This window comes from Meleagris gallopavo, chromosome 5 (genome assembly GCF_905368555.1).
Source record: "Meleagris gallopavo chromosome 5, MGAL_WU_HG_1.1, whole genome shotgun sequence".
Classification (NCBI taxonomy): Eukaryota; Metazoa; Chordata; class Aves; order Galliformes; family Phasianidae; genus Meleagris; species Meleagris gallopavo.
The window spans coordinates 9106521-9132155 of record NC_139408.1 but is presented as its reverse complement, the minus strand read 5'-3'; the positions used below and the strand labels follow the sequence as shown (position 1 = coordinate 9132155).

General features: G+C 40.7%; 1 protein-coding gene across 8 annotated transcripts in view; it reads right to left on the bottom strand.

Moving 5' to 3' along the window:
- The window catches only part of DENND2B (DENN domain containing 2B), a 152653-nt gene that overhangs the window by 102799 nt on the left and 24219 nt on the right, over positions 1-25635 (bottom strand). For 2 of the 8 annotated variants that reach the window (XM_085224173.1, XM_085224174.1), the window contains exons 2-3: positions 11774-11861; positions 8484-8587 (exon numbers count right to left, since the gene is read on the bottom strand). The gene's annotated coding sequence lies outside the window, so the exon portion shown is untranslated. Of the gene's footprint in view, positions 1-8483; positions 8588-11099; positions 11344-11773; positions 11862-12351; positions 12411-25635 lie in introns of those variants that run through there. The other 6 variants (XM_085224170.1, XM_085224171.1, XM_085224175.1 and 3 more) reach the window with 5 other exon arrangements.

Below are 25635 nucleotides of genomic sequence, written 5' to 3'. Positions count from 1 at the left end.
ACTTCCCAGTTAATAGATGTAAAAATCACACCTCAAACATTTTGTCTAAGCTTTGCTTTTCTGTTTGGTGTTTTGCACGTTGTTTTTGTCTCTGTCAATATTACAACACAATCTATCTGAGAATAAACAGTTCTAGGCAGAAGGAGAAACCACAGTATGGTAACTGAGAGGAGGTTTTGCTACTTCTTTTTAAAGCTTCTATTTCTCAGCTGCTATTTATCTGCTCAGGGGCTAGAAAGTTCAAATTTCAGTCCAAGACTTCCAATTTCCTAACGCATGTTACCTAAGCATATTTTATTTTGATAGTTTCTTGAATAACAAAGACATTACTGTATTCCAGCTTTGCCATCTGAAGAGAAGCAATAAAAACTGGTATTTACTACAGATTGTGTCTTCCATCTAAGCTTCTGATGAGATGATAATAAGCAACATACAGGGCTGTGAGGCTGCCTAGCAGAGTTCTACCTGTCTGACAGGTGAAAGAGCTGAGGCACAGCTGATCACCACAGAACAAGACATGAACAGTGAGAAATGGAGGTAAAGCAGAAACACTACTATGACTCCTCTGAGCATGAGCCAGTTTTCCTTCAACTAAATATAGAGTAATTTTTAATACATACGTTTCAGGAAACAGTTATTAACCTGCTTCTTTACAAAACCAAAATGTTTTTCCTGTGGAATATACTCTACAGCCATCTGCAGCATAACAGACTTTACATTTGAATAATCTTAAAAATGGAAGAATGAAAACTTTTAAAACAGTATCCTCGTCGACGTTGGAAATAGCACAAATCCAAGTTAGAGACTAATGCTGAAATACAGCCCAGGGGCTGCAGTTCCATTCATAAACTCTTCCACTCAAACACAAAGTCTGGAATAAATTTTATCCTCGTGTTCAACCAGAGAGCCACAATTTATTATAGTGCAGCACTTTTCAGTTTCAAAGTTATATCCCTAGTATTTTTCCCTGTCAAGTCCAATGGAGAGTAGCAAACTTCTCAGCCATGATCATCCACAGAGAAAATACACAGCAGAATCCAACTGCACAGACACAAAGAAGCAAGTTCAGTTATGTTCCACAGAACTAAAATGAAAGGAAACCTACTGTGTGTACACAGTTCCAACCATTTAAGCTGGAAAGGCATCAGAGAGGTTCTTCTGCTAGCAACAGTATAAGTGAGCATCAGATCTCAACTGTATTTCAACTCTGCTTGTAGCTCACCATGACTGTCTATGCAGCACACGAGGTCTCTTACTCCTGTGTAGTATGACAGTAATGTTCCCTGACAACTTCAAAACCCAGAATAAATAACCAGTGCTCTCTCCCCATCATGTTTTGCAGCTGAGATGTGCCACAAAGATACCGGAACTCTTACACAAGAGAAATTTTTAGACCCTCTGGGGGGACAACTCTGATGTCCAATTTCAAGAAAAATCAGTATCCAACTGCATTGGTCGGTATAATAGTTTCAACCTACAGATTCACTGCTTTTTGCAGTATTTGTCTCCATTTTTCTACACGGTGTCTTCAAATATTTCTCTAGTAAAAACAAAACACCAAAAATTGCAAGAGATCTGACAGTATTTTAACCAATATGTCTCTGCATTCAGTAAAATTGGAAGAAGCATATGATGCCAGGATGGGGGGGTAGGAAAGAGGCCAAAACCTCTAAAATCAACTAACTTGGTAATAGCTTCAACCCATGAAGTTCATCCTGTTCCATTAATGACTTTAAAGCATGCATTTTGTCCAGTGTAAAACCACCACGGCCACATCTCCTTAACATAGCGTTTTTATGTTCTACTGACTTGGTCATCCAATGATACATACAGTAAATCACAGAATCATAGAATGGTCTGGGTTGAAAAGGACCACCATGAACATCTGCTACGTGCAGGGTCACCAGACCAGGCTGTCAAGAGCCACATCCAGCCTGGCCTTGAATGCCTCCAGGGATGGGGCATCCACAACCTCCTTGCGCAATCTGTCTAGGTTGGGCAAACCAGTCTAGATCCCTTCAAGCTGTGCAACTCTACCTGGTTGACACTGGACAACTGTTTTACAGAATGGATGACAATTCTGCCCTGCTTTATTTGTGGCTAAGGTTAATAGATAGATAGATAGATAGATAGATAGATAGATAGATAGATAAATTTAATGCTTTTAACTTAACTAAAGCACAGTGACTATAACGCCAAAGCTTTACCTTCTATTTCAGAAGGCAGTGTGCCAAAAGAACTTTTGTGTATTTTCATCCACCTATTTCCTATTGCTTCTTCGAAAGCTTCTGTCAAGACAGCCAAAATTCATTTCTATGAATCATCAGTTGAGTGAGATCTAACTATTCAATTATTTTTAAAGGCAAGCCTTTCCTTTCCTCATCTTGTCACAGCCATGCACACCAATGATCAGATCATTTGTCTTCACGTATTTCCCACAGCTGGAAATAGGGGCAATTTATTTCCCATCTACTAACAGCTTTCTGATACAGAACAGAACTGAATGCACAATTCCTTGGATATATTCTCCTTCTTTTTTACTGAGAGAGGAAGAAAAAGAAGTCTGTATAGTCACCTAAATGGATACTCAGTTTTCTGACACCTGACCTGCTGCTTTGCATACATCACAGATCTATTGTCTGGAGAACGTCCTCTATGAAGAAAAGCTGAGAATGTTGGGGCTGTTGAACCTAGGGAAGAGCAGGCTCCACAGGGACCTCATAGCAGCCTTACAGTAATTAAAGGAGGTAAGGGACTCTTTACTGGAGAGTATAGTAATAGAACAAGGCGGAACAGTTTTGAATTTACAAAAGGGTAGGTTTAAGTTAGACATAAGGAAGAAATTATTCATTATGAGAGTGGTGAGGCACTGGAACAGGTTGCCAGAGAAGCTGTGGATGTTCCATTCCCAGAAATGTTCAAGGTCAGGTTGGATGGGGCTTCAGGCAACCTGATCTAGTGGGAGATGCTCCTGTCCATGGCAGGAAAGTTGGAATTGATTGGTGTTTAAAGTCCCTTCCAATCCAAATCATTCTAGAATGCTCCTAGATCCTAATCTAGTAGCAAGTTAAATCCTTCAGAAGTTATGTGTCAAGTCATGAAACTACAAATATAAGGCCTTAACATGCTTAAGTAGAAAAAAAAATTAACATTTAATAAAAAATGTACTTCAAAAAGTGTGGTAACTGGAAAGTTTTAAGGCAAAAAATAGCCATTACCTGCCAATATTAGCAAGGCTGTATCCCGTTTGTGACTCCACATACACATGGGCTGAATGCTTACGAGCAGATCTGATTCAATTCAGGAAAGGGTAATTACGTTATACTTTCCAAACCTCTGAGGCCCTTCTTATTTTTTTATTTTTATCAGATTATCTAATTTATTCAGTTAATATCTTCCTTTTCTCTTTCCTGCTGAAGGATATCCAACATTTATATTGGAAATCATTCTAGATTTCAAAATTGGCAATATACTATTTTATTTTATTCTTTTTATATAATTTGTCATATCATACTAACAGATGACCTACAGATAACAAAGAGTTGCATACTGCTTCATCTTGTAGCATTCAGAGAGGAATTTGGAAGAGGGAGATAAGATCATAAGATAAATATAAATAAAACTCTCCTGCAGTCACCCTTAGAAAACAAAAAAAAAACCAACCAGCAACAGAAAAAGTCTCAACCCTGGCCAATATACCTATGCAAACTCCACATCTCCTCTGCAAAAAGTCAGTTCAATCCAAAGGTGTCCTGTTGTCGTCAGAAACCAAGGCTTCCACTCATTTTCCCCAAGGGTTCAGTCTGACCTTTGGCATTTCCTTGGTTGCTAAAACAATGAATAAAACTTCTTAACAAATGATGAAAGGTATTTGTTCATCACTGGCTCAGTCACACACAGCAAATTACAGAGGAATGCAACCAGTCCCAACTGGCTGGTTCATATACAAAGAACAGAACCAGTCAATAACAAAGATCAGGAACAATAATTTTCTTATCCATATGGTTTCCTGACTAGGGCCAGTAAGGGCTTTGCGAGAGGATTTGCTGATAAAAGACAGCTCTATCATATTTGTCAGACCTGAGGCTGCCACAGAAATATAACTGATATGGTAGACATTAATAAGCCACTGTCACTAGGGCAATCTGTCCAAGCTGATGAATTTGCCACTCCTGTTTTCTGGTGGCAGCAATTAAACAGTCAAGCAGGCTCTTAGTTTCTCCCAGCCACTGCGACTGTCCTGAACCACTTCATTTTGGGAACACTATGTGTTTGTGTTTCCAAAAATATACATATATTTTACAGAACTCCCTGTGTGCAATGATATGATTGGTTTTCTTGCTTTTAAATCAGATTGTAAGCAAGTGTGGAAATCATAGAATCACTAAGGTCAAATATGACTCCAAGATCATCTAGTACTATCACCAATATTTCCCACTAAACCACATCACTCAGTACAACATCTAAATGTTTTTTGAACGCCTCCAAGGACAGTGACTCCACCAACTCCTTGGGCAGCCCATTCAAGTGCCTGACCACTCTCTAGGACAAGTATTTCCTAACATCCAATCTGAATCTCCCTTGGCACAATTTGAGGCCATTTCCTCTCATCCTACTTCTAGCGACATGGGAGTGGCTGACCACCACTTCACCACAACCTCCTTTCAGGCTATTGTAGAGAAAGATAAGGTCTCCCCTGAGACTCCTCTTCTCCAGACTAAGCAATCCCAGTTCTCTCAGCTGCTCCTCATAAGACTCGTGTTCAAGACCCCTCACAGCTTCACTGCCCTTCTCTGAGCACGCTCCAGGGCTTCGATGCAGTGACAGATCATAAAAATTTTTATCAGATGAAGAAAATGAATCTATCCTTTTGTTCTGGATTTCAAGATATCACACAGCCTGTCCAGAGCAACAACACCTGAATTCTCCAGATAGATGGCCACTTTGCAATCCATCTGCCATACATAAGATGCATGGATTTGCCAGAAAAATTATGGAAGCCTTCAGCGTAACTCTACTGGCTTCATCTTCCTCTACCTGAAGATTTGGCCTTACTTGTAGAATAGATACATACGCACACACTAACAGCTATCAGCTGTGCAAGAACTGTGCTGGGCTCTGCCAACAAGGTGCTGCAGATGGCAATCTCAGGCTGCCCCCAGACCCTCTGTTCTCCCCAGATGCTAATAAATCCCCAGAAAAATGTGCTCTGCTTTTGTACCACATAGCACTGATTTGTGTTTACATTTGTTTTCTACTGTCCATGCATGTCAGCCAATACTAAATAAAACACAGCAGGGACCCTGGCTCTGGATGCATCTGAGCAGAAAACTGGATAATATCTCCATAGCAGAGGAAAGCAAATCTTAATACAAATGCCAGATTTGACAGTGTATTACACTATTCACTGCATCTGGCACAGAAGAGATTATAACTTGCTGATGGGGTCCTGTACACAACCAGTGGTAGAGCAACCCCCTCACAACACACAGCTCCAAGTGTGTAGACTTAGAGCAATTCAAATCACATTAGGTTTCAGCATGTGCCTCCGAACAGTCTTTGCTTGCAACAAATTTCTTTTTCAGGGGGAGTTCATTTGTAAGAGGAACCTGGACTCAACTGCTGGCTAGAAAGAGAAAAGGCCCCACTGTCAGTGTTACCCTTTCAAACACTTCTATGATCCCAAGGAACAAAGTGATCAGGAGAAAGGCAGAGTCAGTACACAGTGATAGGGTCTGTAAAGACATCAGCTGCAAAGACATTTCAGGAGCACCCCCGTGCCCTGATAGCTCTGGCCTAGCTCACAGGAGAAGCATTTCTGCCCAGGGCATCACCAGATCACCCCCACAGACATAAGCTCTCTATCCTGAAAAACATGCAGTCTCCTCCCAGCCCACAGCAACTTGGGGGACAGTTCAACCTTTTCACCTTTTGCAATTCCTGTCTCACAGAGTATCACAAGCAGAGGCAGACAGAATAGTCCCAGGACAGTGTCATATCAGAGGCACATTGCTGTTGGAGAGGGAAGATCTGCACAGATCACCTCTAGCAGATCAAGGGACAGGAGTGACTCTCCTTCCCTGCCCAAGCTTCAGGTCAGGGAAAGAGCCTCTAGCAGGAGCTGTGCTTCCCATGCTGGGGACCAGTGTCTTGCCCACAGGCAGCATTACAAGGACAGTGCTTTCCACAGGAAATTAAAGAGTTGGCCAGACAGCTGCTTGTGCATGTCCAGGGGGTGAAACCGCTCCTCTTGCAACCTACAGTAATGCGTTGTTACTAATAAAAGAGTTGCACTGAAAAAAACAGTGTTTGCCCTTTGGACTTCTTATGTTCCCAAAAGCCAATCTGCTGCCCGAAGCAAGAGCATAGGAGAGTCACTGCAATGGTGAAATCCAATCTGATGCACAACAGAATTTCTAATCCAGATAATCAGCTGATTAAACAAAGCATATTCAGCATCCAAAAATGCTTTTTCACCCTTCCCTCTGAAGCCAAGGAGACTTTTTTTCAAAAGCAAGCACTAGAACGAGTCACCTGGAAATACTTCGAGGCAAGCTTCTGAAGGCCAAATGGTGATGATACGTCCCCTTTGCAATGACAACATCCCAGGACACCCTAGGGAGCTCCTCAGGAAATGGCAGGCAAAGAATACAGGAGACTGAGCTATGCGGCTAACCCAGCACAGGTTTGAACATGTTGACAGCAGGGCCATTTGAAGATGTTTTTGTGCCTACAAATCTTTTGGATAAACATGATTGTGTTCTACATCAGATTTTCTGTGTAACTTTAGTCAGTTTTCTTGGCTTGCCACTCTTGATAACTCACCCATAAAACAGCTCTCTCTGGAATACTCTATTCAAATTTATCAGCAGTTAGCTATTCTCCTTCTAAAACTAATAATAGATGGTCTACATGAGCCTGTGTGAGATCAAAACATGTGAACATGAGTTGTGCAACTGCAAATGTTTCCATACTGCTGCAGCTTTGAAATTGCTTTTTGCTCTCTACTAAGGAGGCATGAAACTCATTGTAGGGAGCACATTTTTTTACTGTCAAAATTGTCCAGCTGTCCCCAGCATGTCCCTACTGTGGTAAATGTTTAGTGATGTCTTTCAGCTTTCAAGCATGTTTCAAGGCAGGGAGGGGTGTTCTGGCCATATGCTAACAGGCTCAGCTGGACCAGGAGCACAGGATAATTTGATGGCTTGTATCCTTTGGATGCCAACTGAACAAGGGATGCCAAAATGTGCTCTTGCTATTGGCAGAAGTTTTCGCCTCTGATTCATCTTCTTGTCAAACTACAACAGGATGGGGGGGAAGACAAAAACAAAATGAAAAAAACTCTTCACGAGGGGAACTCTATCTCTGACTGAATGGAGAAATGGGACTCCTTTGAACAGCGCTTTTGTACGGCAGTTCATCTCCCAGTGGGCAGAAAGGATTAATGCTATGAACACTGAACTCAGACTGAGAGCTGCCACTGGAGGACAGCCATCTGTGCAACACTCCACTAGCTGCTGTTGTTGTCACGTGAAAATGAGGAAAAACTGGGAAGTGCATTTGCAAATTCTGCTGCAGGAACAAAAAGAGCACCTGCCTCTCCCAGGTCTGCTGGCAGCTAGTACCACCAGGGGACTTTGCCTCCACCAGCAGAAGGTTAACTTTCAGTCTGAAAAATAAAAAAAGCGCCTCTCAGGCTTTTAAGAGAAAGAAGTTTAAATCCCAGACCGGAAGCCTTAATTATAAAGGATTTGTGTGAAAGTTGCCAGATCTCTTCCTGCTCTATGATCAGGGCTGTGCCAAGGGTCTGTTTTGTGTCATACTAGCAACTGTGTTAAGTTCAGCAAAGCAACCAGGTCAAAGATGCAAAGGCAGAACAGAGATCAGTGATTAGCCCTAATGAGCCCCTGCGCTGCAGAATGACAGTGCATTCATTTCAAGGTTCTTGCTGCAACTAAAGGTATCACGCTTACTTCCAGTGTGTGCTGCTCAGAACACATCATTTTGCATTTCACATTTTATGCCGTAGAAAGTCTCTTCATGTCACCATGACCTGAAGACAGCAGATGAGAGGAAACAGCGAGAACTGTTGTTCTCACCAGGAGAACTGAAAGTAGCTTACAGAAAACGAAGGAAAGATTAGAACATCCCCAGGAGAAGCCCTTCTAAACATGCAGCCCTATTGCTCTCAATCAGTGAATTCTATCTACTGTAAGCATGAGGTTACAGAGAATACTGATCTTGCGTTCAAGAATGTACAGGTACATTTGTGCACAAATGTAACAGCAGGCTTTCTGAAGTTCACCCAACCTTCAAAGAAAACAGCAGAAACAAAGACAATTACCTTGTTTTTCTTAGTGTCTTAGACTTCCTCTAGGATGAGAAAGTGAAAAGACTTGAGCTACTTAGAGAAGGTAGTTAGAGAAGAAACAGGTATTGAAAGATATAGACAAAGTCAATCCTAGGCTTCTAGCTAGCTTTACCTCATTCAGAATCAGTTTGTTTCCAGCTGATAGAGACAAACGTCAACACAGCAATTCACCTGGAGCCGACTGTGACTGATAACAGGCAAATGTCTGCTGTCAGCCTATGGGTAGGGAGAGCACAAGTTACACAAAGGATGATCTTATGCAAGATAAGAGCAGTCAGTTCAAACATTACAATATAAATATATTACAATACAAAAATTACTAGATTGATAATCAAGGAGGGGGGAAAAAAAAACATTTCTGCCACATCCTCCTACTCTCCAACTAAGTGCAAAAGTGACAAGACACAGCAGATCTTATCAAAAATTACACACCAACCCTGGGTCACTGACTATCTAAGACACAGTGGGCACGGAGCCACTGTCAGCAAAGCAGTGGATGCTTGGCACCAGCAAGGAGTTCTGTGTCAAGACAACAGGATGAAACATCTCTCTTCAGGATACAACTCTAATACATGCAAATTTCATTTGGAAACACTCAGAACATTAGGACATATGAAAATTATATTAAAGTGCCGTGAAAATGATGCCTTGTAAGAAACAGCAAGTAACAGGTAAATACTGCAACACAGGCCATTATGGGAAATACCACTCTGCCAGAAACACTGGGACAAAACTGTCTGTGCTTCCCACTGCATCACGCAACAGAAAAGGCAGACTCCAAAAAAGCAGCTGCTGCCTTTGGGATGCCCAACTTGCAACACCAGGCAGAGATCTCTCAGGTGCTTCAAACTGTTCATTTGTAAAACATAAGCACTTGAAAGCTGTGGTTTAGATTTTGAAAATAGTGCTCAGCCTCAGAAATTTCAGGTACTAATAGCACAATTTTTCCACAAACAAGCCTTAAATTTAAGTAATTCTCATACATCAGCTATTTCATTTATATTCAAGAATGGCACAAGAATTTTTTGTTAAAGCACTTTCAACATTCAAACAGATAAAAATCAGTAATTTTTCAATAGTTTAACCAGGCTATTGATTGATATTTACTAAGAGCAGTATTTATTTACAGCATCATGATGGTCCAATCTGGTGGGAAAAGAGGACACAAAATGCTAAGCTATGCCAAGCAGCCACGATTTCACAGAAGACAGCTGCCAGTTCTATATCTGCATTGCAGAAAGATTGCCTTCTTCTCAGTGTAGTCTACTGAGAGATCACAGTAATAGCAGTGTTTTCCCATTAATGTCTTCCCAGAAATCCTCCTGAAGCACAGCTGATACCCAATAAAGGATCGCTCCTTAATAAAGGAGCTCTTTGCACTCACACACTCAGAAATAACGGCTTTGTGTGAAGAGGAGAGGAGAGGTGGAATAGGTGTCCATTCATTGCACTTTCCCCCCTCTAGAAGGATGGCAGCAGAAAGCAGAAATAAGCATCATCATTACCTCCAGCGTGCGTTAGCAGCCACACGGAAGCCAGTCAGCAGTGTCTGGCATTGTTTGGTGGAATACAAAAGACTCTCTGTTTGGAAAGTTCAGGAAAGAAAACGGAGAGTCTGTGGCTTGGTCCTACAGTCAAAAGGCTGAAACAGAGGCAGAGAAGTTCTCAAGCAGAGGCTGATCTGAAGCCCTTTGAAGTTGATGGGAAAACTCCCATGGACTCCAGCACACTTTGAATCGCATCTGAAGTGCACAGAAGGGCACAAAGCAACAGAAAAGTAGAACCAAACATCTGCTAGAGGAGAGAGTTTTAGATAATGTAGGAGTGACCTAACCTCTTCACTGTTATCGGTATGGTGTATTTTTTGTGATGTTCAAGAAAGTAGAACTTTATTGATTTTCTAAGTCTTTTCATTAGGACATAGCAGTGGCACATATATTAATCTTTATTTTTCACTTAAAACACTGTGCATGCTGTTCTAATATTTACCAAGGACTACAGCATTTAGCAAAAATCTCTGAGGAAAGGGGGGAAAAAGCTTCTTTCAAGTGTTGCACTTTAATTAATGTTTTCTACTTTATTTCCCCCCCAGCCACTCCCAAAAGGACTAGTTGAAAACCATGAAAAACACAATCCAGGACTGAAAACCTTATTAAGAACAATGCTGCCAGCATCATCTATTCAGAAGCAGCAGATAGAGACATAGCCCAAACCAGAAGCAGCACATTCTTAAAACAAATGCTAGGGGATCCCAAGAGCTCAGAGATCCTAAATCCTCTTTTCAATTAAGATACAATTAATTTTTTCATTAGAGTAGAACATAGCATCATCCAAGAAAAAAAAAGTATGCTGAATTCTGTAACACTTCCATAATTATTTTCTTGCATACAGCTGTAATTTGTTGCAATGTTTTTTTCGTGTTTTCTAGGACCTGGTAATGTTTTCTGGGAATTAATTTGTTATAAACTTTTTCTTGAACACTTCTTGCAGCCTTTGCATAAGATTCAACAAAGAGCCAAAGCTTCTTTTTTTTTTCCCTCCCAAAAAATGCAGGATGTTTCCTCTTTTCCTGGCTAATAGAATCCAACTGTTGCTGCATGACATCATTCCCCAGAGTTAGGGAATCCAAGCTAGCACAGACACTCGGCTGGGAGTAAACACCACAGAGGGGGAAACAAAAGCACTTTAAAATTGAAGGAAGTAACATTAAAAAAGCAGTTTTTGTTACCTGAAATTTGGAGCATTTCCCTTTCCACTCCATTCTCAGATTTGTATTTCCCAGACAAAACTCTGCCTTATTATGTGAAGCAATCAGCAAAACCGGTCACTTAAAGCCTAATACTGTGCTTCCCAGAACTCCTTCATATGACCTTTCGCAGCACTGATTCCAGCTAAAATGATTGCAAAGAACACAGACTGGCCAGGCCAGTTGTCATGGAGATCTCTCTCTCTCCTTTTTCATACACACGCGTGCGCACACAGATTTAAACAATTCTGGGAGACATCCACAAAACAGCATGCCTTTTCATCAGCTAAGTTTGTGAAGCATTCCACCCCTCCTCCAAGCCCTCCCTTGAGTCAGCCCAGGAAGCTGAGATTTGGTCATGAATCGATTGCTGAAATCAGAGATGTCGCCTTTAAGAAGAAAATAATAATTTAGGGGGAAAGAAAAGAAAGAAGGAAAGAAACCACAACACAGAACTTATTTTTGTCCTGGGAAGGAAAAGAGAGATTTTCTGCATTTCAAAGCTTTGAAGTAAAAGCAAATCTTGCATTCGAACCTGCAGGCTATTTGCCTTTACCCAACTTGCTATGAATTTGATATCTGAAAGCACTAAGACTTTGTTGAAACACAGTCATGCAGATTACGTGAAATGCTGCTGGCATTGCCTGACTGCTTACCTTGCTCTCTCCCAGTACCCAGCCAGTGATTTAATTAGCACAGGTATTCATTGCGGTCATTCAGGACTTCCTGCATCCTTTCATGTTTCTGTAATTAAGAACGAAATTCTGCTGGTCAGGAACACGCAACTATTTTTTGACAAAGCAAACAGAAAACAATCCCTCATTCAAACAAGATAAAACAGACACACTGGAATTTTTCTCATATTGACTGTAAGTTCACATGCCTCTTAACTAAAACTCACTAACTTCAAGTTAAAGGAGAAACCCACTTCAATGACATTTGAGAATTAATTAATTTACCAAATTCATTGCCACCATGGTTGCAAAAACGAAGATAATTCCGCACATAAACAAAGAGAGACAACATTTTTACTTTGACAAAGGAATTCTAAAATAATCCCCAGCAATGTCATATAGGAAAGCCTGGTCTGATTAGCTGAAAGAGAAAAAAAAAAAAAAGCTTTAGAAAGAAAAGAAAGAAGAACATTAAGAAAATTCAGTAGAGCTATTTGGGCTCAGAAGAAAAGCACTGTGCCCGAAGTTTTTCCACTCTGACAAATAGTAGGGAGACTTACCCTTTAGAGGACTTAACTGGAATCAGTCATTCAAAGCTTTAAAGTTGCTTAAAAAGTACTCAAGGGACTGCATGACTGCTTTCAGCAATGAGTAGTGTAAGCAACAATCCCTCTAGTGGCCGTAAAAATGTAAAGCTGACTGCAGCACAAAGTAGGAACTCAACATATTTATTCTCTCTCAACTACTTCTCTTTGCTGCTTTGATATTTCTCATCTAAATTACATATTTAGAATAAAACTAGCATTTGCAGCCATTTAAATGTTATTGATGGGGCTCAACAAAAGGAAACACATATATACAATACATACCAGCACACCTAGATTTATGCAGAGATCTGAAATTTCCATCGTATTTCTGTTCTGCTTGTGCTTTTATCCCAAGGTGGGATAAGAAAAACTCCATACAGCCTGAGATAGTCAAGATGTCTTAAAGGATCACCTGTCTCTTCATATCACTACTATAAAACATAGAGTTGACTGGAACATAGCACTGACTACACTTCTGAAAACTCTACATTTTATGAATGACAGAATGAATGGATTGCACATTTAATCTACCTTTTTTTCTACCAGAAACACTACACAAAAGATAGATGAGGCGTATTTTACCCTAAGAACTGCATGCAGACATATTGACAGGTAGATGAATATAAAAAGCTGCTTAAACTGTCAAGAATCCAGAAGATGCTGAAATGACATCACATTAAGTAGTTTTTCTAGTCATGAAAGCAGCATAGGCTAAGCTTGCAAGTTCATGCTAAGTTTCCTCATGAATACACCAGTGAAGCTCAGCAGAACTATAGGAATCAAATATGAAAAATTATGACACACTTTTGGCTTAGAAAGTTTTCTTTGTTTTTTGATTGAGTTAACCTCACTGCACGCTGCAAAACGGGCAAAGTTTCAGCAGTGTAACTGGGAAAAAGGGGAGGCAGATAACTGTTCCCAAGACGTGAATGTTTTACTTCACATTAATACAAAGGCATTGCTCAAAGACATGAAAGCAATTTAAAAAAACAAAAACAACCTATGTATTGACAAATGAGTAGGTGAAATGATTGAGTCTTGTCCATCAATCTCAGTTTTTCTATAAAGCCCCCTGATGGTGACCCCATGAGTGTCTACCAACGATCTACATCATGTCCTATTCCAGAATTTATCACAAGGCTCTGTAGCACTTCATCAGGAGACCACTCTGCATATATAGCAAGTATCTAAGGGAAGTATGTGCAATAGCATTTATAAACAGTTGAAGATGCTTGTTGCGTCACATATCCACTCAGTTACAATCAACAGTTTCATACTAAATAAATAAAGTAGTTAAAATATAAAATATATTATGCATGTACAACTATGCAAGTACAAAGCACAGCAGTAAAACTATGGCTCAGGCTTTGGTCTTAGGAAGATAACTTCCTCCAAAGACCCCTGACAAGCAACTTTCTGTTCTGTGTCTCATGAATACACTTGACAAGAAGAGGTTTTTGTTCAGGTTGGCCTAGGCAAAACAACAACCATTTTCAACCTTTCACTTTTTTTTGGCTGGACTTCCCATGAACGCATCAATATCCCAAAACAAAATCTGGGGTTATGGAGGACATAATGAACAGCTTACACTAGGTTAGTTACAAAATAAAGAAATCAATGTCATGGCTATACTATAACTGGAAAGCGTTAGAATATGCATCCCCCTCCCTTGCAGCAGACAAACAATCCATTACTCACATACGGCTGATGTTTAGTTTCTCATTTCCAATACACTTCCCATTTCTCACTGGTTGAACATGCTCCTTGTATGCTCTGTGGTTACAAGCACAAGATGAGGGAGCCACATGATATCAGCAGGAGCAGACATGCACTACAGAGGATGAGTGTACAGCCAGAGTCCTCAGTAGAGCACATCTGAGGTCTGTGCCCTTAGGACTGGGAATGGAAATATGAACGGCTCACTGCAAGCTGCATGGTCTGCGTTTATCAAATGCTTTTCAAACCAAGCAGTCATCATTAGCAACAGGAGAGGAAATAAACATCAGATTTGTTCCTAAACGATTCATGAAGTTTTATCGCTGTCAGTAGGTAAAGTCACAAATTCAAGGTTTAAAAAGACAAAAACAAATTAAGCTGCCTACAAAAACAGCTCAGATCTCTGACAAATGTAAACAGAGATCCATCCATCGCTGAATATTTTTCTTTTCATTTTTTTAAATAGAACTAAACTCCATATAAAATTACTTGTGTACAATGATTTATGATTATCCCTCTTTTCACTTAACTTCCTATCTTGCAGAAGGATGAATCTCTCAGCTCTACACCACAGTTACTGGCCATCTTTCCAGTGACCTCAACTAATAACAAAAAATGTATCAAATTGAACTTACATAATCTTAAGACACAACAACAAAAAGCGAAGAACAAGCACACTGATCCATGTATGTTTTTAACTCGATGCCATGGAAAGGCAAGCGCTTGCAGCTCCTGCTGACCTCACAGGGAGTGGCAGAGAACCAGGTGGCACTTCCTCATCACTTGGCAGTGACTTGCAAAGGTAAGGAAATAAGAGAAAAGGCCCCAGCTGTCTAATAATACAAATATGAATGCATACGCAAGATAAACCGTGCCCTTTACTCTCTATTTAGAGCACAGCACTCAACACATTTTCTTAAGACAGTCAGGGACTCTCAGGTAGGACAAGAGGACAACACCCAGTGCAGCAAGTCATACTTAGTGGGACTTGTGCACAAGAGTAGGTTCTAGAAATTAAGTCTGCAACTAGCCTTTACCCTTCAACACAACTACATAACAGCACAGCAACAAAGCAAGTCATAACACCTTTTGTAGGCAGCAAAGCTGTAACACCTTGGAATCCCTACTGGGGGTCTCCATAGTGAATAAAGCTTCCCTGACTTCACTGACACATTACTATCAATTTGGCTTCACTAAATCATGCTTTGATGCAACTAGTCTTATTAGTACTCTATAGTAGTCACTACCATAGTCATAATACAAAAGTATTCAATGCCCCTGCATGTAATAACACAACAGATTTGACCCAACATACAAGGCCCTTTGGTTTTGGTGGGACTGCATATGTCAGTTAGCTATGGACTTAGTGTTCTTCCCTGTTTCAGCGTCAGAACCATTACTCATAGTGTTTCCACAACTCTCTCTCTGAGCAGAATTAAAAATTTCCATGACTTCTTTAACAGCCCAACAAGGATCTTGTTTGAAGCACTGTACTGATTTCACTGATCCAGGAGAAAAAAACATACATACATATATATAGACATACACACACACCATATGTAACTAGGAAATGACTAATCATAGTTGAGCACACTTTGAGATGTTGCCAAACCCTTTATGGCTCCATATCCCAATTCAGTTTGATCTCTTTCTGCATATGAAAGCCTGCCATACTTTGGTCTGACTTTGGCCTCTCATCTGGGTGCCAGATAATTTGCCAAAGTTTCTAAGTGATTCAGTGAAATTAAGATGATGTCTGTACCTGGGAGGTCATAGCAAGAACCTGACACACATTTAACTCCTGCGTGAACACTCATCCAGAAATACAGCATATTTACATTATGGCTATTATTGCTTTAGGACCTGATTCAGCAAAGTACTCAAACACTGACTTCAAAAGAACTTAAAAATACCCAAACACGTGCTACAATATTTTACCAAAGTAGTGCTTTATTTGTATATTCTAGAAAGGACAGATGGAAATAGTTTTTATTTTGCCATTAAAGCTTTAAGATGCTGATTGATGACATAATCAGGACACACTCTCCATGCTATATGTACTGATGAGGTTGAAAAACTGCTGAGCAACAAGCTGAATAAGTCCTTAATAAAACAACTTTAACAATGTAGAGTTAACTCATGTAAAAGCCTGGTTTGAGAATTATCCATACCTACAACCTGATTCTTGACAGGAGACACATATTACAGCTCACCCTGCTAGGAAAGTGGTGCTAAGCCAAACCAGCCATACAACCTGGCTCCAGGCCCAGCCAGCCAGTTCAGCCAGCCCACAACATCACAGTACTGTAAACTGTTTCAGATGGCACCAGGCCAAGCCATAGGGATAGCCAAAAGGTGGGAAGCTCATGTAAGTAAGCCCTTCTCCTTAATTCTCCTGAGCCAACTCTGTCTCCAACTCATGCACTCCAGCCAACATCCTTCCTGTGTGAGGCTGTGCCGTATCCCAGGAATGCCTGAAAAGGGAAAGCAGGAAGCAGTAGGACAAAAACTGATGGATGGATGGATGAAGCTCTCAAGGAGAGACTACTTGTTCTATCTGGATACAAGAAAAATTTGCCCTTTGTAGATATTAGTTTCCTCCTGCACCACTTTTTACTACATATGTATACGCATCAAATGTGGATTTATATCCCAAGAAGGACAAATGAGACAAACAGGCTTCCTCTGGGAATAAGTCATATCAGGAGAGATGTCAATGGGTTGTTTGAAATTCCGATGAAATTCTGATTTGACCCTACATGAGTGCAAGATACCTTAATCTGTCTTAACTACTGCCTCTTTTAAGTAAAAGCCAAAGGCCAAGTTTCTACTGCCCTTGTTCATGGTGCAATAAAACATGCTATGCAAGCGACTAGAAGGTAACTGAAAGAACAGATCCCCTCACACTTGGAATTGCAACGCAAGCAGGACTCACAAGAATACAAACTGGGAGAGCTAAATCGTGTGCGCAGATGACCAAGTGCTGCAAAACTCTGACTTAATGCAACCAATGGGGCAAAATCCTTCTCAGAACACATAAACAATTGGAAAATATAGATCCCTTAAACTAACCCCCCAGTCAAAGAGGCATTTTTCAAACCGCTGTGTGTTCCTGTACCAATGACTTTCACTCAAGTAGTGCCACAAAGAACAAAGCAGCTTGTTAGGAACAATCTCTGTTACACTGGCTCTACAAAGCTTTAAAGTGAAGATCATCTTTTAGCTTTAGCCAAGTAAGCAAAGGACACAAGAACAAATACATTCAACAGCACAGTGCTGGCTTCTGAAGCAGAACATGTGTGCTGGGTGGCTTTTGTGTGTGTTTTTCCAATTCCTGTGAAAAAGCTTTTAATTTAAATTTAAAATAGGAAATAAGAGGGCCAATTGACTGAGCATCCAGTGCAATTCACCTTGTTTATATTAGAAAAATCACAACCAATGCTGCTGTGCAGTCTGTGAACTTCAAAACAAATAAATAAACTGACAAATAACAGCAACATGTTTTCTGATTCCTTTTGATCGTTAGCTATTCACAGTTCACAGGAAGTTTATGCAACCCCCTCTGACTTATCTTCTAAGGCCTCTTAGCCAAGGGAGTCTAAGAAGAAAATGTCAGCCTGACATTCCTTTGGACAAAAAGCAATGGCTTAGCTGTAGGATAACTTCTGTAGTTCAATCATGACTTGAACAGTCAAGTTGGCTTGGAGACTCCATGAAATGCTGATAACTTGCTGGGGGTGCCTGTGAGCCCTGCTGCATATTGCTGGGAAGGAAGGGAGTTGTGAGCACTGCCCAGCACTCACTCTTCCAATCACCTACATCTCACAGAAACCAAAGCCAGCAATGGCACATGTTCTCGTAGGCATATAATGAGTTTGTCTTGCTTACTGCCATAAGCATAACAGCACGCAGATTTTACAAGCTGAAAACAATAAAGCTATTTTCTTCTCTATTTTGTATAGAACAGATAAACAAAATATTGCTTTGAATATATACAGTTCCTTTCATTCTTGGCCCTCAGTGCGCTCTACAGAGCTGGGTAAATGTCACTGCTGTCCAGCTGCTTAGAATAAAGGAGTTAATGATCTGTGTGTGAGGCTGCACACTGGTCCCCTAAGAAAGACTGCATGACTGAGCTCTGCCCACAAGGGTCTGCTGCCTCCTATGAGATTGTATTTAGGCCCTGCAGGGCAATCAGGATCAGCCCAATTCCAAGGGACATTGGAACATTTTCCTTCCTGGAAAACATTTTACTTGGGCATGGGAAACTGCTGAGGTTAAGCCTTCCTTCTACCTCATTTCCAGTGCCATGCAAGAAAAGAAAGCTGAACGACTAGGACCAGCTTGAGACCAAAAAAAAAATTCCAAAACCAGAATACACAGTTCAAAAACATTTGGTGAATCTTCCAAGCACCTCAGTGCTTCTTGGGTTAAGCAATGAAGAGACATCCCAATGAGCCACAAGCATGAGAGCAGCCCGGGACTTGAGCTAGCACAGCTGCATTGTTTTCAGAAAGGAGGCTGTGCCTCCACACAGTGCCCCTTCACACTGTGGGGCTGCACAGACCTCCTGGAGTCAGCTCCATGGTTCTCTGTGACAAGTTCCATTGTGCAGCACACACATCCCCTGAGCAAAATGCTGCAGACCACAGAGGAAGTATGTCCCATCATTGGGAATTCAGCTCCAAGTGCTTGAGCTCCAGATGAATGCCTGAAAAGCAAGGTCATTCTTCCTCCTCCAGCTCAGTGAACTCTTCCAAAAGGAGGTGGGGGACGCCTCTGAAGACGGCTTCACATCCAAGGAAGGACTCACTTGAATCCCTGGGTCAGTCTGCTAGTAGTTACACACCCACCAGTATCCTCTTTCACCATTAAGAGTAGAAGTTAATACTTAAGAAAAAAACAAAAAGTTAGAAGTAGTCATTTTGCTTTACTCTCATCAACACAGAAGGTTCAGAAATAAGATTTTGCTTTCTGCAATTAAGCAGAATTATTTCTTATTTTAATTACATTCTTTCCCTTCCCATTTTAAGACAAAAGAAAAGCAAGAATCAATTTTTATTTTTTTTAAAACGTCTGACTGAAAAGGGTGGAACTTGGGAAAGTACCAGTATTTTCTTCCAAGTCTGGGAAAACTATATAGCCTATATAAGCCAGGACACTGTTATGGATATTCTTCTTTAAGAACACTGGGTTAGGTCTATGTAGTCACACGATGTTCCCCATTGCTGTATACATTGCTTTAAGGGGACAGACAACTCCCTGGAACCACTGCTCCTGGCAACTGATACTATGAAAACGGTGACGTCTTGCAGTGCCAGCTGAGAGGTGGTAATTCAGTGGGCAAAGAGCACATGGAGCACACAACTACTCCCAGTTCATCACACAGTTGAGTCAAGATTTAAACATGTAAGTATGAACTGTGACACTCGCAGCTGGGCATCTGTATGCTCTTTGCAAACACAGGCTAGCACCTACCATGCTGGAAGCAGCTTATGGAAAATCTGAACCAGAAGATGCAAATCATTAATAGCACGCATCAACACTTGCTTTGGGGAAAATTCCCCATTCAAGAACAGACATGCTGATTATGACACCAGTTTTCTCATTTCCTGATGTATGAAAGTCCCATCAGTAAATATGAGATCCGCGTGCTTGCTGAAAGAACAAAGCAGTGCTCTCAGTTTGCCAGAAAGATCTGAAAGGGTCTTTTTTCATGTTTACATATGGGTGAAATCTACACTGAAGGAAGCAGAGCAGGGACCCAACAAGGAGTCAGAAGAATCCAAAGCTGTTCTTGATTTTAACCCCATTCTGTTACATGACCTTGGACAACTTTCTTTACTTAGTAACAGAATACCTGTTTGGTTTTCTGAAGCTCTGACAAACAACAAGCTAGCATTACTGAAGCAACACAGTAAGCTGCAATCTCACCGTAGATGTCAAACCATACGTACAGTTCCTCATGTTATACAATTCTGGACATAAACCAACCTCCAAGGCTATTTCCAATTTCTTAACCCATTCCACATCTATCTATTTTTTCTTTTCCCTCCAAGGGTTAAGCACATAGTTTTCTTCATCATCCCTACCACCAAAATCTGAAACTTTGCTCCCAATTCCCACAGTCCCACAGCACAACAAAAGCAAAGGCAATCCGGAGGGAAAGATTTAGACCTTTTTCCTGCCTGCTTATGAAATGAAATCACAGATTTGCACCATTTTTCTTAGACGAAGGTATCTGATCACACTTTAAAATCTTAGTGCAAGATTAAAAAAAATAAACCTACAGTGTAGATTTTTAAAATCCCTTCCATCCAGCTGCATTCAGAATAAGCTCCACTGCACCTGTCTTACACAGTGGTTAAAAAGTTCCTACACAGACTGGTGTTTTATCACCAGTGTCATCTCTGATTTACTGCACTGTGACCTGGAGCAAATCTTAGCAATCCTTATACCTCATCTCTTTTAGAGCAACTTCCAAGTGTAACACTCATAACTTGCAAACCACCTGTAAGTTGTTCAAATCAGGAGCTTGCCTTCTCCCTTCCCAGACATCTAGGACACTCTTGGAAAGCCAAAAAGCCAACAAGATGTACATTAAACTACTTTTAAAACATAATGCCATTTTACATTTATTTGGAATGGCATCTAAAATACATTAGGAAACGTAGCCCTCCCCTGTAAGTTGCCATGAGGCACAGGTAACTGAATCCGTCTTGGTTTTGTCATCTCTAAAGATGTGGTAATAAATGAAGTTTATTAGAAATACTGTTAATATAAATGTATTAAACTTCATAGAGTGGCCAGAGACTGCTGGAAGGAAAGCACTGCTGTTCTGAGAAAGAGGCTGATTTTATCTCTTCGTTTAACCACATTCTTACTACTAACCCCATTTAGGAGAATGGATTGCCATAATTCCCAAATGTTTTCACTGTACAGTTCTAACAACCTCGATTTGGGCCAGGGAACAGAAAAGACGTCATGCACACACAGTGAATGAAAGTCAATTGCTTGAACATCATCTCCTGAAAGAAGGAGCAAGCCCATTAACAAAAGAGGGTGATCACCCAGCCACCCCATATGCAGCACTGCACCTCTGACAACATCAACAGCAGGCATCTGAGGTGGAGAACAGAGCAGACCACTATGACTCATGCTTTAAGTCTAGTCAGTGAAAAATCTGGCAGAAATGTATTGTTTGACTATGTCTGCACATTCCCAAGAGATTTATAGCTGCTTATTAAATCATCTGTTCCTGTTGAAACTGAAGAAATTGTATATATTTCACTGAATTTTACATCTGGTAGAAAGACCTCTTAACCATTAATACAGAATAGAGGTTTTTCTATTGGGTGAGCTACACAAAAGGTTTTAAAGACCTTATTTGTGACAGGAAATAAAACCTGCCAAGGGATGGGCTGCAGAGGAGGCTGGAACCTGCTGCATCAGCAGATGGGTCTCCCTGCTTGCTTCTCTGCTCTGCTGTTAATTCTCAAATCAGGTGGGTCTTTTGAGTGAAAAGCAGTTTCTACTGAAGATAGGAAAGAAGTACTTTCTACAGAGGAAACAGTCTCATCTTAAAACCAAATGAAAAAGTCAAGGAGCTGCCTTCAGCGCTGCTCTACGCATGGACACGGCAACCTGAGCATTTGCTGGTTTTTGTACAAGTGACAGAGAAGGAAAGAGCGTTTCCTTCTATGTAGGGATGTGTAGACTGCCATCTCAGTCCATTCTGTTCAACTAAAACAGGCTATTTTGTTATTTCAAAATGCTCTGTAGAGCATCTCCACCCCTTGCCTTTCACACACATTATCTGCTGAAGAAACCTGCATAAACAAGCACTTTCCTTATCCCATCTCCCCTCCTCTATTCTCGCTTTTTTTGGTTTGTTTTTTTTTTTTTTTTTTTGCCCTTGGGTGCATCTACAGCTTAGCTCCCTGAGATAGCCATCTCGCAGCATTATTTAATGTTATTAAGTAGAAGCTAATGTAAGTTAATGTTCTGAATTCCCAGAAGGTAGGAAAAATGTGTTCATTCTGTATTAACCCCTTAAAAATAAACAAAAGTCTAGGCACATTTGCTGAACACTCAAGAATGTAGAAACACTGTATCCATGGCTACTTCCCTGCTGACACTGGAGCAGGGACATACTTTAAAAACACAGAAAAAGCCTTTCTGGGTCAAGCCAGACTACATCTAGCTCAAACTCCACCTCCATAGGTGGTGAAAGGCAATGCTGGTCAGGGCAAGCTCCTGACCATAGCTGCTTTTATCTACTTTTCTTTGTTTGGGACTGTAGACCGTGGGTAAGCAGAGCTGAATAGCAGAAAGATTTGCAACATTTTGCTAACAGTGCATTTGTTGCTCTCCCTGTATAAACAAAATGCTATTAAGCCTTTAAAGTGAAACACAACAGAGAGCCATGTCTGAACTGCTATACTTAAGCATAAAAGTCAGCAACTTGGGAGTTTTGGAGCATAATAATAAGGCCAAGACCCATATCAGTTCACACACACAAAATGCCCAAAGCCTACAAAGCAAGGTAGCCGAGAACCATCATGCCCATGGGTGCCATTCTGGCAGATGTGCCAGCACACGCAGGGGACAAGGGATGGGTTTTCAGCATGGTTTCTCTTTCATGTTTTTGAAGTGCTGCCTTGTTTTTCAGCAAGCTGCCTTTTACATGACCAGATGAAGGTAGCTGTGTAGATTCAGCAGGACCTATGCCATGCCAAACTGATTTATGCAGTAAACCAGGTGTACTCTCAGAGCACAAAGGCAGAGCTCTATTATGCTGTGGTTTTTTTGTTTTTTTTTTTTTGTTTTTTTTTTTTTTTGTTTTTTTTTTTTTTGTCAAAAAGACCAAAATTCTCTGCCCTCATTTTCTCCCTCTTCTGTCTCTTTTGGACTGTCTTCGCTCTAGCGCTCTGGTTCAATGAAAAAGGAACGAACACATGGCAAATGAAATCCCAGCAGCCTGTGTGAACGTGGGAGTCAGCACTTTTATGTTCAGTAGAGTATAGTCATTCTACAACCCTATAGCTGCACAGATCCCAACCATCACTACATTCCTGCCTGTCACACTAACTGACTTTCTAGGGTATCAATCAGTTGTTAATTAAAAGAATTATCAAGTGATTTGTTAACAAACTGATTAACAGACTGATCCATAATCAGGATAACACCACACTTCAGCCCATTCCAGGTGAGACATCATGACTAAGGCACACCATCACTGCAACTGACTGCCCAGCAAGCTTTGGACTGGTCACACGTGACAAGTCTCACTTGGTGCTGTTGGAAAATCAAGAGTGTCATTTGATCCTGAATAATCTTCCTCATATCTTTTGATTTGTTTCTTCTTCCTGAAGAGGGAGGCAGTTAACGTAACTTTGTCCTCTGTGCCACGCACACAGTCACACCGTAACACACAACCAGTGAACTTGGAGCGAACATGAACCCAGGCCAACTCATTCTCCATGGCATCAGTGGGTGTCACCTCACAGACACACGTCCTCAGTGATCCAGCTACGTAATACGTGATTTCATAGCACTGCAAATGAGAGATTCGTACTGCTGAGGAAGAGGATGGGTCATTTTATTTCACAGAAAGCACACAAAAACTGCTGTTCACTTTCACTGGGGAACACTATATGAGAAGTGATGAGATCTGGGACCATTTTCAAGTGTGGTATGCAGAATCCCACTCAATAGTTGCTCCAAAAAAGGCTACAGAAGTAATTTATGGGGGCAAATGCTCTCTTCACCAGAACCCTTCTGTTCTTCTCAAGTAAAAAAGTTTCATAAGGAGTGTTTCTGTGCCTTGCATCTGCAAACACTGAGAACAGCTGCCAGCCGCAATAGGAAGTGGTTGACACTGACTGAGCATATTTCTGAAACCCTACCAATTCTACTTCACAAGAAGAAAAAAAGATATACCAGTAACAAGAAAACCCAAGAGAATTTGATCATCTTTATTCTGTGCCTTTGCTGAGAAGTAAGGATCTTTGTTTTCTCTCTCGGCCCTTCCTGTTATTCACAAAGGGAATTACAGACCAACCAGTTCTATAAGTGGTTGTTCCCTGAGCTTTGTGGTTTAAGTCTTGGTCAAAGTAAGATCATTCACACAGGAAGTATGACTCTTAGGTGGCAAAGCAAAGCTGTTCTGATTCCCAACGATCTAAAATTTAGCTTATTTTAACTGTACTGATCTGCTGCCTCATCAGCACCTGTTCCTCTAAATGATTGAGAGGCAGACACCAGAAGAAAAAATGAGCAAAAATCCTTAGAAAGAAAGGTGACATACAGGTCATCACAGAGCTGGGGACCAGGCATTTCCACACCACTCACACCACTCACACCCCTCACCTGCACCTATCACATCTGTACAGGCACAACCTCCAGCCCACTGATGAGCAGCTGGCCAGGATAAGACCTCCCAAGCCCTAGACACTTGAAGGCAAAAGATTGTTCCTGTTATTAATGTGTTCCACAAAAATACAACCAACATACCAGCAGCTGGGTTCCAAAGCTGACCCACAGTGCATTCAGTAGTGTAAATACAGATAGACACTGGTAACCTGCCCAGTTTTAAAGCTGGAATGAAGCAGTCAAATAAGGAACAGAACATTCAAAAACCACCACAAGAGTGATCAACTACACTCAACTTATTTGGTTATTTCTGATGCAAAGATCTTCTATGTATAAATAAACATGCAGTTTTCCCTGAACTCCAAATCCTGGAAGCCTTGGCTTTTTGGGGGAGAATAATTTTTTGGGTGATGTTTTTGTTTCTTTTAGGGTGGAACTTCTTTGGTAACAGTTCAGTGATTTCAACTCCAGCTCACATTCCATAAAATAAAACTGGGTAAGCATTGAAAGGTACCAAGGAGTAATTAAAGCTTACTGTGTCAGAACTTAAAATCTCTCCTCAGTTATAAAACTCTGAAAGCAAATTGGTCTAATCGCATACAAGTAGCTAGCATTAAAAAAAGAAGATCTCTATGTACAATCCTGCTCACCTTCATCACAAACCTCAGAGCTCCTAGTGGAACAGGAGCAAAGTGGAGAGCACGGTCATAAAGTTTTATTACTCTGATGCAGGAAAAAATTTCCAGCTTCTGAGTTAGTAGATAATTTTAAGTGGAAAACAAAATCAGAATGAGAATCTCTCTGAAAAGTTATTTCTTCCTCTTCTTTTTTATTCCTTCTAGTGAAAGTATTTTTTAGTCAAAGAGTGTACAGTATATGCTTGGAAAACTTTGCCTATTACTAAAATCAAATGCAAAACAAACAAACAATATCAATTTTTTGAAAGGTTTATTTGTCGTGCCAAGGCCCACAGCTACCATTCTCAGGGATTTTCTGAAGTATTTATTTGTTCACATGGAACTATAATTCTGGACCATCCTCTCCTCTGGCAGAATCTTTGGTCTTGCTGGGGGCTTGGTAGCAACATTAAAATATTTCCAGTGACATCAGTAGGAAAAGAACTATGCAATAAATAATGTTTTTAATGTTATAAATGTGTGTTTGACC